The sequence below is a fragment of the Jaculus jaculus genome, chromosome 1 (assembly GCF_020740685.1).
Source record: "Jaculus jaculus isolate mJacJac1 chromosome 1, mJacJac1.mat.Y.cur, whole genome shotgun sequence".
Lineage (NCBI taxonomy): Eukaryota > Metazoa > Chordata > Mammalia > Rodentia > Dipodidae > Jaculus > Jaculus jaculus.
In genome coordinates this window covers 147,104,755-147,122,100 of record NC_059102.1, presented here as the reverse complement: position 1 = coordinate 147,122,100, position 17,346 = coordinate 147,104,755, and the positions used below count along the sequence as shown (strand labels likewise).

General features: G+C 46.6%; 1 protein-coding gene and 1 non-coding gene across 4 annotated transcripts in view; both read left to right on the top strand.

Moving 5' to 3' along the window:
• The window catches only part of Ak8 (adenylate kinase 8), a 160,851-nt gene that overhangs the window by 102,481 nt on the left and 41,024 nt on the right, over positions 1 to 17,346 (top strand). The window lies entirely within an intron of this gene.
• Positions 6,669 to 6,775, top strand: LOC123458136. The gene has a single exon (XR_006635434.1). It is a non-coding gene; the product is annotated as a U6 spliceosomal RNA (small nuclear RNA).

The following is a 17,346-nucleotide window of genomic DNA, read 5'->3' as shown; positions in this document are numbered from 1 at the left end:
TTCTGAAATGGTCTTAAACATGTGAAGTGGTGTTCTCAGCATTGAGGATTATGAAATCAAAATGTCAGTCAACTGGGAAAAATGTTGAAGGGACTCAGTGTCCTTCAGTATCAAGTATACCCTCACGATGGAATTGCTCACGTAAAAAAATGAGCAAGGGGTGGGAGATGGCTCTGTGGTTAAGGCGCTTGCCTGCAAAGCCTAACAACCCAAGTTCAGTTCCTCAGCACTCATGTAAAGCAAAATGAACAAGGAGGTGCATGTGTCTGGAGTTCATTTGCAGTGATTAGAGGCTCTGTTATGCCCATTCTCTCTCTCTCTCACACACACTCTCAAATCAATAAAATAATATCTTTAAAAATAAACAACAGGGCTGGAGAGATGGCTTAGCGGTTAAGCGCTTGCCTATGAAGCCTAAGGATCCCAGTTCGAGGCTCGATTCCCCAGGACCCAGGTTAGCCAGATGCACAAGGGGGCGCATGCATCTGAAGTTCATTTGCAGTGGCTGGAAGCCTTGGCATGCCCATTCTCTCTCTTTCTATCTCTCTCCCTCCTTCTCTCTGTCGCTTTCAAAGAAACAAATAAAAATAAACAAATTTTTTTTTAATAAACAACAGCTGGAGAGATTACTCAGTGGTTAAAGTGCTTGCCTGCCAAGCCTAACAACCCAAGTTCAATTCCCCAGTACCCTTGTAAAGTCAGATGCACAAAGTGGCACATGCATCTGGAGTCTGTTTACAGTAGCTAGAAGTCCTAGTGTGCCCATTCTCTCTAGCCAGGTGTGGTGACTCATGCCTTTGATCCCAGCACTCAGAAGACAGACATAAGAGGATCACTGTGAGTTTGAGGCCACCCTGAGACTACATAGAGAGTTCTAGGTCAATCACTTCTCAGCCTTTTGACTAAAATCAAGTGAGTATTCCAGTTCAGCTTGGGTTAGAGAAAGACCCTACCTCAAAAACAAAACATAAACAAACAAGCATATACACCTCATTAAGTAATGTAAATTTCCTTTCATCTTTAACAATTGGTAAAATTGCTTGTAAATCCTCAGGACTCAGGTTTGATTCCCCAATACCCACATGAGTCAGATACACAAGATGGCACATGTATCTGGAGTTTGTTTGCAGTGGCTGGAGGCCCTGATGCACCCATTCTCTCTCGCTCTCTTTGAATCAATCAATAAATAAAGAGTTCAAAGGAAGAGGTGACCGTTGTGGACCAGTGTTCCATCATAAAAAGTAAATAAATGGTAAAATCTAATGTATACCTGGCTGGGTGTGGTGGTGCACACCTTTAATCCCAGCACTTGGAAGGCAGAGGTAGGAGGATTGCTGTGAGTTCAAAGCCACCCGGAGACTACAGAGTGAATTCCAGGTCAGTCTGGACTAGAGTGAGACCCTACCTCAAATAATAATAATAATAATACTACACACCAAAGAACTGCTTAAAGATTAAAAAAGTTTTTTGTGTCTGGCTTAATTGGGACCTTAGAGAGTCGAACATGAGTCCTTAGGCTTCACAGGCAAACACCTAAACCAATAAGACATCTTTCCAGCCCCCAACACTTTATTTTATTTATTTATTTATTTTTGCAACCACAGAGAGATAGATTGAAAAGAGAGAGACAGAGAGAATGGGTGTGCTAGGGCTTCTAGTTGCTGTAAATGAACTCCACATGTGTGTGCCACTTTGTCCATCTGGCTTTACCTGGGTACTGGGGAACCGAACCCAGGTCCTCAGAATTTGCAGGCAAGTGCCTTAACCACTGAGCCATCTCTCCAGCCCCTAACGCTTTATTTTTATTTTACTTTTTTTAAAGATGGTTTTTGTGACATTCATATATATATATATATATATATATATATGTTTATGTGTGTGAGAGAGAGAGTGAGAATGAGTACACTAAAGCCCCTTGCCACTGCACAGACTCCACACACATACACCATTGTGTGCATCTGGCTTTATGCAGGTATTGGGGAATCAAACCCTGTGCTGGCTGGCTTTGAAAGCAAGTGCCTTTAACTGCTGAGTTATCTCCCCAGCCTTTCTTAATGTTGTTTTTTTTTTAAATCAGTAACTTATTTTCATGCCCATTTAATTATATACCTACATACTCGGGGTACTGTAAACCTTCCTAGGATGGGAAGGAAACCCTGTGGTTCTCTTTCTGCCTGGGGATGTCCAGGGACTGAGGTTAAAGTCTGTGTTCACAACTTTGTCCTTCCTAATACATTAATAGACTCAGCATCACACTGTGCTCCAGTGCCTGGTCAAAAGCCCCTAAGATACGAGTCTCCAGGGAACAAAATATCCTTTTATTTTACTTTATTTTATTTTAATTTTTGAGGTAGGGTCTCACGCTAGCTCAGGCTAACCTGGAATTCACTATGTAGTCTCAGGGTGGCCTCGATCTCATGGGGCGATCCTCCTACCTCCCAAGGGCTGGGATTAAAGGTATGCACAAAAAAATCCCTTTAACTGGGGCTCTTGCAGGTGTCGTTAACAGTCTAGGGGAAGGAATCAAGTGCTGGCTATCTAAAGAAAATAACCGTGTGTGTTTGTGTGCATGTGTGCATGCGTGCGCATGCACAGCGCACACACAAGTACGTGTTCACGTGTGTGTGAGTATAGGCACACATGTACCACAGCGTGTGTGTGTGTATGGTCAGAGGACAACTTCAGGTGTCCGCCCTCACTTTCCACCTTGTCTGAGGCAGGGTCTCCAGTTTTGGCGCTCACCACTGTGTTTGCCAGGTGAGCCGGCTGCCGAGCACCCACAGATTCTCCACTCTCAAGCTCCCGTCTTGTCACTGGTGCACTGGGACTACGGACGTTTCTGTCCAGCTTTCTGTGGGTTCCCAGAGTCCCAACTCAGGTACTCACGCTTGCGCAGCAAGCTCTTCTCCGCTGAGTCCTCGCCCCAGCCCACAAATAACTTTTATGTCTTGATCCCAGGCACCCAACCAGTACCAAAGCAGCAACGCAGGGAGGGCACAGTGGGTTCTGAGGCACACTGGGAAGACTACTCAGGAAGCTGCTTGATTTCAGATAGGCTTGCAGATAAATAGGTTTCCATTCACCATGAAGTTAAAAAAAAAAAACAAAAAACGTACTTTCTAAAGGCTTAGTAAATAATGCCAATTTAATTTATTGGACCCTGGGACACAGGGCAGGCAGAAAATTTAAAGATGTTTATTGATCATGCAGAATCGCTCCCTCCCCCGCCCCCTGCCGCAGGTTAGTCATCATTCTGGGTCTCCTCCCTTCCCTCTCACCCCTGTCTCTTCCATTTGCACCGCTATCATTTGTTTTCCGATCCAGCACCCTGATGATTACCTCGGAACGCAATCTTATCAAGTCCAGATACAGGCTAAGAAAGAGAAATGTCCCATAATGAGCCCACCCGGCGCTGGGGTGCGCACCAGGACTGGAATTCTGGTTCGGGTGTGACGCCAATTATGAAATACTCCAGGCTGGCGCTGCAGGTTTGACACCAGGAGGAAATCCTGGCAGAATTATAGCCTTAAAGCTGGTCTAGGGATACGATACAGAAATCCATAATTCAAATACAAAAACAATCTCCAAAGGAGGGTTCGATGAAATTAGATTAAAACAAATTTACATATATATCAATTTTATTATTAAAATATATTCACACTAGTAAATAGAGTTATTGGGGAAGGGCAAGCTACTCCGTGTGTCGGACTCAAAAATAGACCTCTTTGGCTTATCAGGAAGCAAAGTTATTGTCTCCTTGCCAAGTATAAATCTCTTCTTAGAGCTAATAAATGGAGAGTGTTCAAATGCAATGTTTTTGTCAGATTCCTACCTCATAAACCCACAGCACATAATACTAAATTATATTCTGCCACGCAGCATCAATCTCTTGGTTCCAACATCACGCAGTGAGGGAAACAGACCCAGTAATTGATGTGTTGAAAGGAAGGAGAAAAAGTTATTTGAGAACAAATAAAACGGGCTATAAAGTTTGTTAAAATGTAATAATACTAGGGGAAAAAAAGGAAGAAAAAAAATAGAAACAAAGGTAGAACTACCCGGAGCTGCATCCAGAAAGCTGCCCTCTGCTTGACTATAAAATAATTCATCTCACGCTGGAGGCTCGCAGAGCCGTATTTTCTCTTAAAATTCATGTTTGGTACAGAGAAGGGAGCACAGGGTTTTGCCCGACACCGGGAAGTCTGCAGCATCTCAGACAGCTGGGTGTCTGCGCCCCCACTTTCCCTCCCTGCAGGAGGTGGAGAGGCTGTGACCTCAACTCATGTGCCAAGATCTTGGTCATAATCTCTTGGAGAGTCTTGAATAAAGAGGTAGAAGGAGAGACCGTGGATGGGTCAGGGTCCATGAGATTTAGCAGAATGATAGAGGGCTGTTTTTTTTTTTTTTTTTTTTTTGAGGTAGGGTCTTGCTCTAGCCCAGGCTGACCTGGAATTCACTCTGTAGTCTCAGGGTAGCCTGGAACTCACAGGCAGTCTTCCTACCTCTGCCTCCCAAGTGCTGGGATTAAAGGTGTTCGCCACCACGCCCGGCAGGAGGGCTTTTATTCCTGCTGTTTTCTCTAGTGTTTCTTTCTATATCACTCTGGATCAAGAAATCTCGTAGAAGGGCTGGAGAGATGCTTAGCGGTTAAGGCACTTGCTTGCCAAGCCAAAGGACCTAGGTTCAATTCCCCAGGACCCATGTAAGCCAGATGCACATGGCACATGTATCTGGAGGTGGTTTGCAGTGGCTGTAGGCCCTGGCGTACCCATTCTCTCTCTCTCTCTCTGTCTCAAATAAATAAATAAAATATTTTGAAAAACTAAAAGAGAAATCTCAGGATATTTTCCACTAACTCATTTGTGTCTTTGCCTCGTATTGTACAAACTGGAAACTGCTTTCTAGTTCCTTTGGGGCGAGGGTGTGGAGTTGGAATTTACAGCCTGCCGTTGTCTAGATAAGGCAGGTGTGTGTCTTGCACGCAGAGGCGCCTGGAGGTCCCGCGGTCTCTGGCAAGGCAGGAGGCTCCCTGTTGGTTCGGAGCTTCTTGTTGCTGTCTTGCTAGTCTCACATTCCATGCCGCTGCTTCCTCCGCAGAGGTGGAGGCCAGCCACTAAGAGGACCAGTCCTGTGGGGCTGGGGCTGAGAGGCCACAGCCAAGTGCCCCGGGTGGCCGGTCCCCTCCAGATAAGCCAACCTTCCTTTTGGATTCCCTGGGGCCAGACCATCTCAGGTCCCAGACCCAGACCAGGGGGAACCCTTATCCTGCCCTCTCTCAGGTTTTTCCTGCATTCTTTATTCTCTGAGGTGGGCCTCTCCACTACATCCTAAGTGTCCGGTGAGGGCTTGTTTATTTATTTATGTATTTATTTATTTATATACTGAGTTATATAAGGTTATTTTTTTAAATTCTTCATTCTTTTAAAAATTTTTATTTATTTGAGAGAAAGAGGGAAAGAGAGAGAGAGAGAATATGGGCACATCAGGGCCTCTAGCTGCTGCAAACGAACTCTAAACACATGCGCCCCTTGTACATCTGGCTTATGTAGGTCCTGGGGAATTGAGCTTGGGTCCTTTGGCTTTGCAGGCAAGTGCCTTAACCACTAAGGCATCTCTCCAGCCCATATAAGGTCATTTTTATGCAGGTATATAATGTGCTTTGAGCATATGTCCCCCATACTTTCTTTCTTCCTCCTTTCTTGCCCCTCACTCTCCTGTTAGTCCCCCTTGTTCTCCTAGGCAGTTTCACTTTTTTGTGTCAACAATGTATGTGTGTTTTGTGTATACTTATGACATCTAGATCCTGCAAATGAGAGAAAAGACACGATATTTAGCTTTCTGAGATGGCTTTAATTCACTTAGCATGATTCTCTCCAGTTGCATCCATTTTCCCACAAAAGACAGGACTTCATTCTTCTTTATGGTTGAAAAACTCCCGTGTGTGTGTGTGTGTGTGTGTGTGTGTGTATCACCCTTGCCTTATCGATTTCTCTGTTGTTGGACATCTAGGCTGGCTCCATAACTTAGCTGTGGTGAATAGTTGCAATCAACATGGATGTGCAAGTATCTCTGTGGAAGGTTGACTTACAGTCCTTCTTGCATATATCCAATAGTTTTATAACTGAGTCATATGGTAGGACTATTTTTCATTGTTTGTGAACCTCCATACTGATGTCCATAGTAACTGAACTATTTTACATTCTGACTAGCAGTGTATAAATGTTCCTTCTGGGGCTGGAGAGATGGCTAAGTGGTTAACGCACTTACCTGCGAAGCCTAAGGGCTGGACTTCAATTCCCCAGTACTATGTACAGCCAGATGCACAAGGGGGCGCACCATCTGGAGTTGGTTTGCAGTGGCTGGAGGCCCTGGTGTGCCCATTCTCTCTCATAAATAAATAAATAAAATATATGTATTAAGTATTTTATTTATTTATTTGAGAGAGAGAGAGAGAGAGCGAGGAAAAGGCAGAGAAAAAGAGAGAAGGGGTGTGTCAGGGCCTCCAGCCACTGCAAATGAACTCCAGATGTACGCACCCCCTTGTGCTCTGGCTAACATAGGTACTGGGGAATCGAACAGGGGTTCTTAGCTTCACAGGCAAATGCCTTAACTGCTAAGCCATTTCTCCAGCCCCATAAAAAGTATTTTTTTTAAAAATTCTCTTTTGAGTGCTCGCTTCGGTAGCACATATACTAAAATTGAAATGATATAGAGAAGATTAGCATGGCCCCTGTGCAAGGATGACATGCAAATTCGTGAAGCGTTCCATATTTTTAGGACCCAGGTTCAATTTCCCAGGACCCACATTAGCCAGATGCACAAGGGGACGTATGTGTCTGGAGTTTGCAGTGACTAGGGGCCCTGGTGTGCCCATTCTCTCTCACGCACACGCCCTCTTTCTCTGTCAAATAAATAAAATATTTTTAAAAAAGTTCTCTTTTGAGCCTGGCATGGTGGTGCATGCCTTTAATCCCAGCACTCAGGAGGCAGAGGTAGGAGGATCACTGTGAGTTCAAGGCCACCCTGAGACTACAGAGTGAATTCCAGGTCAGCCTGGAATAGAGTGAAACCCTACCTCGAAAAACCAATAATAATAATAATAATAATAGGGCTGGAGAGATGGCTTAGCAGTTAAGCGCTTGCCTGTGAAGCCTAAGGACCCCGGTTCGAGGCTCGATTTCCCCAGGACCCACGTTAGCCAGATGCACAAGGGGGCGCATGCATCTGGAGTTTGTTTGCAGTGGCTGGAGGTCCTGGCACACCCATTCTCTCTCTCTCTCTCTCTCTATCTGTCTCTTTCTCTCTGTCTGTCACTCTCAAATAAATAAATAAAAATATTTTAAAAAATAAAAAAATAATAATAACTCTTTTGTCCATATCCTTGTCATCATTTATTTATTGTTTTCTTGATGACTATTATTCTGACTAGGGTGAGATAGAATCTCAATGTAGCTTTATTTTATTTTATTTTTTTTCTTTTGAGGTAGGGTCTTGCTCTAGCCCAGGCTGACCTGGAGTTCACTAAGTGGTCTCAGGGTGGCCTCAAACTCACAGTAATCCTCCTACCCTTGCATCTCAAGTGCTAGGATTAAAGGTGTGCAGCACCAATTCACTGTAGTTTTATTTATTTGAGAGACAGAGAGGCAGAGAGAGAGAGAGACAGAGAATGGGTGTGCCACTGCAAACTCCAAATGCATGTACCACCTTGCGTATTTGGCTTACGTCCTATCTTTCAGGGCCTCCATTGAGCCCCAGCAAATTAGAAATTGGGGGTGAAGTGAGATAGGGTCTCACTCATGGTCCAAGCTGGTCTCAAATGCACCATTTCCCTGCCTCTACCTCCTGAATGCTGGGATTATAGACATGCGCTCTTGGCATGAGCTTGCTATACACTCCTCAGGGTCAAAGTTAGTGTTGGATCCCAACACAGCAGAAACTTTCAATCAAGGCATTCAATAATGTTGATAACATTTTTCAAGGCTGGGGCATAGCTCAGTGGTGTAGCATGTTCCTTGCATATATAAGCCCCTGGGTTCTATCCCTAGCACTGAAGAAAACTAAGCCCTGCTAAAATCTGGCTCTGATTTGTGTTCTTGGTTTTTAAATTTTTAAAAAACTATTTCATTTATCTATTTGAGAGAGAGGTAGATAGAGTGAGAAAGAATGAGCACGCCCAAGCCTCCAGTGACTGCAAATGAACTCCAGAGACATGTGCCACTTTGTGCATCTGGTTAACGTGGGGCCTGGGGAATGAAACCTGGATCCTTAGGCTTCATAGGCAAGTGCCTTAACCCCTAAGCCATCTCTCCAGCCCTCTTTGTGTGTATGTGCGCGCGTGCGCGTGTGCGTGCATACAGATGCCTGCACCCTGTGCAAACATATGTGGAAGCTAGAGGAGGAAGACACTGAGTATCCTCAGTGATTCTTCTGCTTCATTTCCTTAAGGCAGCCTCTCACTGAACATGGAGCTCTTGCTGGCCAGCGACTTAAGTGAGCCTCCTGTATCTCTCGCCCTCAGCACTGACTAGGGCCACTTATGTGGAGGCTGGGGACCAAGCTTAGGTCCTCATGCTTGTATAGCAAACACTCTTGTCCACTGAGCCATTTCTTTGGCCTTTGGTTTTAATTCTATTAACATTTTGTTTTGTTTTGAGACAGTCTTCTATGTAACCCTGGCTGGCCTAGAACTTAACTATGTAGACCAGACTGGCCTCAGAGTTGGGGCAATCTTTCTGCTTCTACCTCCCAAGGGCTGGGGTACTACACCTGGCTAATTTTGTTAATTTTGGAGCGGTGGAATATTATGGCCTACTCTGAAATTTAAATCTGACACATAGTTTCTCAGCCTGAGCTCTCTAATTTGACTTCAAAGCTGGTTACTTTTTCATTCCATGTGACAAGTTCTTTTAGGGAAGAACACTATGGAGCCCTTGGATAATGGCTTTGCCATTTCTAATAGTTCCAAAGTGAGAAGGATGCTAGAAATTCTTAAGAGGGCAGCGGTAAGACCAAAGGAAATTAAAATGCAAAGTAGGATTTCTTGTACGTGTATGGACGTTTCCCTCTCTCTCTCTCTCTCTCTCTCTCTCTCTCTGTCTCTCATTATCACTTGGTCCTTCCAGGAAGCTCTCACGTTTCTTCAGCTGATCCTTATAAGGATTAGGGATAATAAACAGCCCATTAATAGAGGCCTGAATGAGGAAATGGAGTTGGACTCCACAGCAAAACTCAGCGGCTGGCGGAGGTTAATAACTCCATTACTGCAGCTCTGTGTCTGAGCCGTCCGACGAGCAGGGTGTTAGCCTTATCTTACTCCTCATTAATTGAGCTAATAGAACCTGGGTGACCCTGGCTTGCTGCCTGTCGTCGCAGAGATTGCCAGACATGGGCTGGAATACTTATCGCTGACCGTGCTCCACCGTGCCTCCGCCGTGGGGAGGAATTCCTTCTTGAGGACCTGCACGTGAGTCACAGACCCCTTCCTGAAAGCAGAGCTGTCCAGCGCGGGGTCTCCACGTTCCCTGTTCTGCACCAGCAGCAGTACAGCCATTTGCACCTCTAAGCAGGTGTTACTCTGGGTTTGCGGGCCATTAGCTTCGAAATGGATGGCTTTGAGCAGGGCCTGCTGGCCTACAGCTGAGGTAGGAGGATCGCCCTGACTTCAGGTCCCGTCTGGACAGTATAGTGATGTAGTGAGTCCCAGGCCAGCCTGAGTGAGACCCTGTGTGAAAACACACACACACACACACACACACACACACACACACACACACACACTTTGGAGAAAGTGACCATAATTTCACTTAGGTGTGTTGAGTCAAGGGGGAAATGAAAAGCGTGACATGTGCCGGGGTTGGAGTTGGGGCTTTGGGGGTCCTCCCCCTAAACATTTGGTAGCCTTCCTCACTCTGGAGTTCCCAGAGCTCCCTGCATGCTTCTCACACTCCTGCTTCGCCACCTTCCCAGCCAGTGTCTTGAGGGCAACTGTGTCTGTCACCTCTCGGCCTTGGCTCCCTTCACCACAGAGGAAGGGGTGTCACAGATCTGTTCTCCCTACCCTACCCTTTGCTGGAGGAAACTGTGGCTGGGACTTAAGAATGGCCATGTGCTCTGTATGGCTAAGATAATGGTCTGAGCAGACTGAGCTGCCATCTGAGTTTCCTGCAATGGCCTGCCAGGCTCCTTCCATAGCTTGGAGATGTGGGACAAAGAGCCTGCTATGGGCTCAGAACTCCTCACCTCAGTTCTGCCTTTGAGGCAGGTTCTTGGCCTCCCTGCATCTCTGTTTCCTGAGTCAAAACCTAGGGAGGGAAGTTTTAGGACGTCAGGGGTAGGCTGAGTGTGGCGATGAGGAAGCCCATGGCCCAGACCCTGGCCCAGACTGGCTCCATGCGTGGGGTCCATGTTTCTTCCTGATCGAATGGGGACATTGTGCCTCTCTGTGTAGCTAGGCACTCCCGAGAAGTTGAGCAGTGATTCCGGCACGACATCCCAAATACCAGCAACTCACTTGTGGGCCAGCTACCCTCTGCTCCTCTCTGGGCTGGTTCCTACTCATCTGACAACCATGGGGCTTAGGATCAACTGACAAAGAGTCAAAGTGTTTTGTTGTCCAAGACCTCAAGGAGCCTGGGGCACTAGACAGTCCCCATGGCACAGGGGAATCTTGGGTTATGTAGGGGCTAGCAAAGTCAGCCTGTGGGAAAAGTGTATTCCCGTCCTCCATCTCCTGTGATCTGATAAGATAAAGACCCTTTAGATGGTGGGCATAACAGAGTCACACTCAGATAGATAAAAGGAAGGGCGTTCTGGCACAATAGCTCTGCGAGGGAGCTGCCAGGCAGACCGGGCACAGGCTGCGCTCAGATATAGGGTGGCAGAAGCTGGAGTTCACAAATAGTAGGTAGTTGATTTGGATAGGGTCCAAAGGTTCCCTGTGCATTGGCAAAGTGGAATAATTTCCAGATTCCAGTGCCCTAGGGCTGGACCCCAATGGGGTAGAGGGGCCTGGTAAGGACAGCAGTGGCGGTGAGGCTTGGCAAACTGCCTATGAAGGAGAACCAGGAGTTTTTAGCTTCAATTTTAAGGTGGGGCTAAGATGGCCTTTGTGCCTGGGGACAAGTGGCTGAGACCAAGAGATACCACTTGACTCTTGGACAGGTTACTGTGGCATTATAGTACTACATCCCAGGTGGGAGGGAGTAGGAGGCACAGTCTGGGTGACACCATGCATTGACCTTGTGAGATTAAAGCTCGCCCCAGAAGCCACTTACCTCTGCTAGTTCTGCATTCTGTGACACCCCCCCCCCCCACACTCTGTGGCCATGTGGGTATCAGCCATTGTCCCTAGCATGGGAGACACCATCTTCCTGGGCTGCTGGGCTCAGCTAGCCGGATGCTTCTCATGCTCATGACCTCTGGGCTTGATGGCAGCCCTGTGACTAGTATGGCTCTCTTGCAGGCGTCATCCAAGAACTCCCTGGTCTACCAGATCCCACAGGCTAGAGCACACAGCCATTCTGGGGCTGAGGATAGCCATCTACCCTGAGCCTCAAGCCCAGGGCGGTGGGCAGTCATGGTGGTGAGGGGCCAACAGCTCTCAGCCCCAGGAGTTGTAGCATTTTAATCCTTCATCAAATAAGTGGAGCGAACGAGTGTGTTCCCGTTATTTTCCCGCCGAGGGACTACTGACATTATACCACTTATTGCCAGTGTTTGTGCAAGAAGTCTGGGGAGGACGAGTCTGAACAAATGTGGAAAGTCACACTGCCTTTTCCCTGGGTTAAAACTTAGTTTATGACAGTGTGTCATCTGTCCCCAAGAGCACAGGAGCAATTACTTTGGCAGCAATGGTATTAAAAATGTCCCTTACCTTTGTGCTCTGCCTGTGGCCTCGAGGATCTCTCAGAGTATTGAAATACAGTGCATCCCAGAGACAGAGAGGCCAGATGGCCACAGGCATTGTTCTGGAGTCCCCCGGGGCTGCTGGGGGTTGGGATAAGCACTTCCTGCAGCAGTTGTAGGGTAGTGAGGTGCTGTGAGTGAGCCGTGGAGAGACGGACCTGTCCTCCGGGAAATCAGGTCTTGGGGGTGGGTATGTGCAGACCATCTAACAAAGGACTTGGTGGCATTTTCCTAGTATTATTATTATTATTATTATTATTATTATTATTAATTAATTAAGGATAGACACTAAGGGCTGGGGAGATGACTCAGTGAATAAAGTGCTTGCCACTTGAGCTTAAGTACCTGTGTTCGGATCCACACAGCCCAGTCAGGCTTCCACCCATTCTAGCTCATGGATAATGAGATGGGAAGTGAAAACATAGACCAGGTAGCCTCGTGAACACAGCAATGACAATAAGAACAAACCAGACAGACATCGAGGACCTCCATACCATGCTGTGGCATGCAAGCCCACACTCACACACATGAACATGCATATTACACACACCATACGTAAACCCTAAAATATTTTTTTTTAAAAAGGAACTATGCCTCAGGTGTACACTGAAATTCAGCATATTTGCTATCTAATACTTTTCCTAAGAGCTTTCAGTGAGGTGCACAGACCTGTCTACGATGCTGATCTATCCTTCCTGAATCCCTAAGAGGTCTCCAGAGTAATTCGTCCTCTTCTATTGTGATGATCCAGTTTCCTTATCAACCAAGGTGGATTTAAAGTCACCTGAGCACATCTCTGATGGTGTCTCTGGAGAGGTTTAGCTGCGAGAGGAGGACTCTCCTTGAACGTGAGAGGCACCACACCATGGGCTGGGATTCCAGATGGAATGAACTGAGGACAAACAGCACCAGCCTTCAGCTCCCTCTGCTTCCTGAGTGTGCAGCGTGGTCAGCTGCCTCGTGCTCCTGCTGCCAAACTCTAACGATAAACCCTTGCTCCCCTTAAGCAGTTTCTCCTCAGGTACTTGGTCACAGCAAAGTAGCCAGTCCGTGATTCCAGGTAGATGTGTCCTTTGGAGAGAAAGGGATGACCTTTCTGTACTTCCATGTTAGAGCCTGTTAACCATCATAGCCACAAATATCTCTTCCTGCCCTGATTTCTTCCTGTACCCTTCCAAGTTCTACTTTTCTTTTTAAAATTTTTTTTTATTATTTATTTGCTGCATGTGAATACTGAGGAATCAAACTCCAGATTGTCAGGCTTTCCAAGCAAGCACCTTTAACCACTGAGCTACCTCTCCAGTCCAAGATCTACTTTCCTTCACTGCAAAGCTCATCTCAATTCCTTCCCCCTCTGGATTCCAAGTGCTCATTAGGGGCTCAATGGGTTGCATCCAACCAGCACTAGGTTGGCCCAAGCCAGCAGTGAATAAGACATCCGAGAAGATAAACATGCCTTCTGCATGACAGAAATCAGATCCAAAGCAATCTCCTGCCTTAGGTGGAGAATGACAGGTGACCTTTAACAGAACAGAGCCCAGGGCAGTTGGCATTTGAGTGGAGCTCTGATGGAGATGCCCCCATTTGGAAGAGGCACGATGCTCGACCCGTTAACTCAAATTCATTTCCCGGAGACAGGCAAGTACGCCTGACGAGGCTGAGCGACTTGAAGAAATCGTGTTTGTTTTTCTTTACCCAGAGGAGACTCAGGAGACATCAGAGTGGACTTCAATTTCCAGCTTCCTCAGAGGCATAAATAAAGCTCTGAACTGCTGAACCTGGCCTCGTGCAGGAAAGCCGAGGCCTCTGCCAGATGAGGGTGGCACGTGGCTAAGCATGTGAGGCTGTCCTTCCTAAATATCACAGAAATTATTTAATATCAAAAACTTTGGGGAAAAGTCTTCCACAAATAAAAGTGCAGCTTTGCTTCTCATGAGATGGAAAATTCCGGGCACTCTCTCTCTGCTGGTTCTGAGATTCCCACAGATTCCAGACTCACCTCCTGCATGGACAGGTGGGTCAGAGCTGCCCCACCAGGCCAACCATCAGACAGAGCTTATGTCTGCTGGCTCCAGCATGTCGCCTTCCACTGCTCTCCTGGGCCTCTGTCTCAGCAGCGTGCATTCTAGAACCCGGTAAAGGACGGCATGGATAAGACCTACCCACCAGTCAAGGGGGAAGCTTGAAAGATCCTTCCCTCCAGTCCCTTCTTGTCCTGTCCCCACACCTCAGCTCACCTGCCTGCTTCCTGTTTCTTCTTTCATGCTTGCCTATCCTATGTTTGCTGCATGCTTGGCTCAAATGCCAACTCCTCTAGGAAGCCAGTCTAGACGTTTCCCCCTTATTTATTCTTGGCATGTTGGCTTACTGGTTAAGGGAGAGGCTCTGAAGTGGGGCAGCAAGATCAGGATGCAGGCTGCAATGCTGGGAAGATGAGGTTTCAAAAAGAAATATTTCTATCTATTTAGTTAGTTACATGCAGAGAGAGAAGAGACAGATGGAATGGGTGTACCAGGGCCTCCAACCACTGCAAAAGAACTCCAGGTGCATGTGCCACTTTCTGCATCTGGCTTTGTGTGGGTACTGGAGAATCAAACCAGGGTCTTTAGGCTTTGCAGCCAAGCACTTTAACTGCTGAGCCATTTCTGTAGCCCAAAGTGCTTTTATTATCTCTGAGCTCCCGCTTCCCGTACTAAGATGACAATGACTGTTGAATGTCAAAGAGAGGTTTAGTTTATGGACTGTCTGTTAGAAGTAGGTCCTGCTAGAGTTCCTAGGACACAAAGGAAACAAGACTTAAAGCTCTTTGCTGTCATGTGCACTACATCCGGGATAGAGTGAGGAAGGCTGTACCAGTAGGTATAGGATATACTGGGTTCTGTGCAGAACAATAAAACTGGGCAAGGGAGACAGGGAGGTGTGGGTGTCTAGGAGAGAGACCAAGGGACATTGTGTTGGATAGAAGGTGGCCATGGAAGACGTTTTTGATGACATGGAGCAGAATGTTACTAGAGTCAATAAGGCCAGGCTAAATCTGAGGAAGAGCGGCTCTGGCCTGGGAATTATAAGTAGGGAGGTGCTTTGCAAGCTAAAGGAAAGTGAAGGAGGGTTCTGCTGGTAGAGCAGGGGCCATAGACCTGGAAGGGAACTCTGATGGAAGTGCACCCACTCGGCATCTCGAGCTCTTCCTCTGAGGCAGGCAGCAGTACTGGCTGGAGGGTGGACAGTGAACAGATGAGTAATAAGATCTATCGCACTCGTGTTTTTATCTTAAAAAATAATGGGGGGCACTGGAGAGATGGCTTAGCAGTTCAGCACTTGCTTATGAAGCCTAAGGACCCTGGTTCAAGGCTCAATTCCTCAGGACCCACGTAAGCCAGATGCACAAGCTGGCGCATGTATCTGGAGTTCGTTTGCAGTGGCTGGAGGCCCTGGCATGCTTATTCTCTCCTTCTGCTTCTTTCTCTGTCTCTCTCTCTCTCTTTCTCTCTCTCTCAAATAAATAAATACAATATTTTTAAAATTTTAACAAAGGGCCAAGTGTGGTGGCACATGCCTTTAATTCCATCACTCTGGGAGGCAGAGGCAGGAGGATCACCAAGAGTTTGAAGCCACCCTGAGACTACATAGTGAATTCCAGGTCAGCCTGAGCTAGAGTGAAACCCTACCTCGAAAAAAAAAAAAAAGAAAAGAAAAGAATTAAGAAAGGGCTGGAGAGATGACTTAGTGGGTGAGCCGCTTGCCAGCAAAGCAAAGATTCAATTTGATTCGATTCCCTAGCACCCACACAAAGCCAGATGCACAAGGTGGCACATGTGTCTGGAGTTTGTTTGCAGTGGCTATAGGCCCTGGAGTGCCCATTCTCTCTCTCTCTCTTTCTCTCTCTCTCTTGCTTCTCTTCTCTCTCACCTCTCAAATAGATAAATAAAATATTTAAAAATTTTAAACATTAGCTGGGCATAGTGGTGCATGTCTTTAATTCCAGCACTTGTGAGGCAGAGGTAGGAGGACTATTGTGAGTTTAAGGCCACCTTGAGACTCCATAGTGAATTCCAGGTCAGCTTGGGCTAGAGCAAGCCTATCTCAAAAGGTTAAAAAGAAAAAATAGGGCTGGAAAAATAGCTTAGTGGTTTAGGTGCATACCTGTGAAGCCTAAGGGCCCAGGTTCAATTCCCCAATACCCACATAAGTCAGATGTACAATGTGGCCCATGCATCTGGAGTTTTTGCAGTAGCTAGAGGCCCTGACGTGCCCATTCTTTTCCTTCCTTCCTTCTTTCTTTCTTTCTTTCTTTTTTTCTTTCTTTTTGGTTTTTCGAGGTAGGGTCTCACTCTAGCCCTGGCTGACTTGGAATTCACTATGGAGTCTCAGGGTGGCCTCAAACTCACAACAATCCTACCTCTGCCTCCTGAGTGCTGGAATTGAAGGCATGCGCCACCATACCCAGCTTCCATTCTTTATTTCTCTCTCTCTCTAACAAATAAAAATATTATACTTAAAAAGTTAAAATAAAATAAAAATAACTAACTTACACATGTGTGTGCATGTGTGTATATATGGGTGCACCACGCTCTCTTTCCACTGCAAATGGACGCCAGATGCTTACACCACTTTTTTTGTTGTCTGGCTTTACATGGGTTCTGGAGAAATCCAACCTAGGCCAACAGGGCCTTTAACCTCTGAGCTATCTCCCCGGCCTTTAAATCTCTCCCCCACCCTCTTGGTGTGTGTGTGTGTGTGTGTGTGTGCACATGCGTGTGCAGGTGTCATGGCACATGTGTGGAAGTCAGAGGGCAGCTTTGGGTGTTGGTCCTCACTTATGTGAGGCAGGATCACCTGTTCGTCACTGTTGCTTATCCCAGGCTAGCTGGCCCAGGAATTTCCAGGGATTTTCCTGTCTTCACCTCCATCTTACCATAGGTATGCTGGAATTACAGATGCTCACACTATTACATCCAATTTTATGTGGCTTCTGGGGGTCTAAGCTCGAGCCTCATGCTTGCATACTAAGCGTGTACCTGCTGAAGCTTCACTTATGCCTTAAGAGGATAGTTCAAGTCAGGTGTGGTAGCTCAGACTTGCAATCTCAATGGTGGATATGTTGAAATAGAAGAATTGCCACAAGTTCCAGGCCAGCGTGGGATCTGTAGCAAGACTGTCTTAAAAAACAAATAAGGATGGGCTGGACAGGCGGCTTAGTGGTTAAGTGCTAGTCTGTGAAGCCTAAGGACCCCGGTTCAAGGCTTGATTCCCCAGGACCCATGTTAGACAGATACACAGGGGGGGTGCACGCATCTGGAGTTCGTTTGCAGTAGCTGGAGGCCCTGGCGCGCCCGTTCTCTCTCTCTCTATCTGTCTCTTTCTCTCTCTGTCACTCTCAAATAAATAAATAAAAATAAAAAATAAAAAAATAAGGAGGCTGGAGAAGATGGCTTAGTGGTT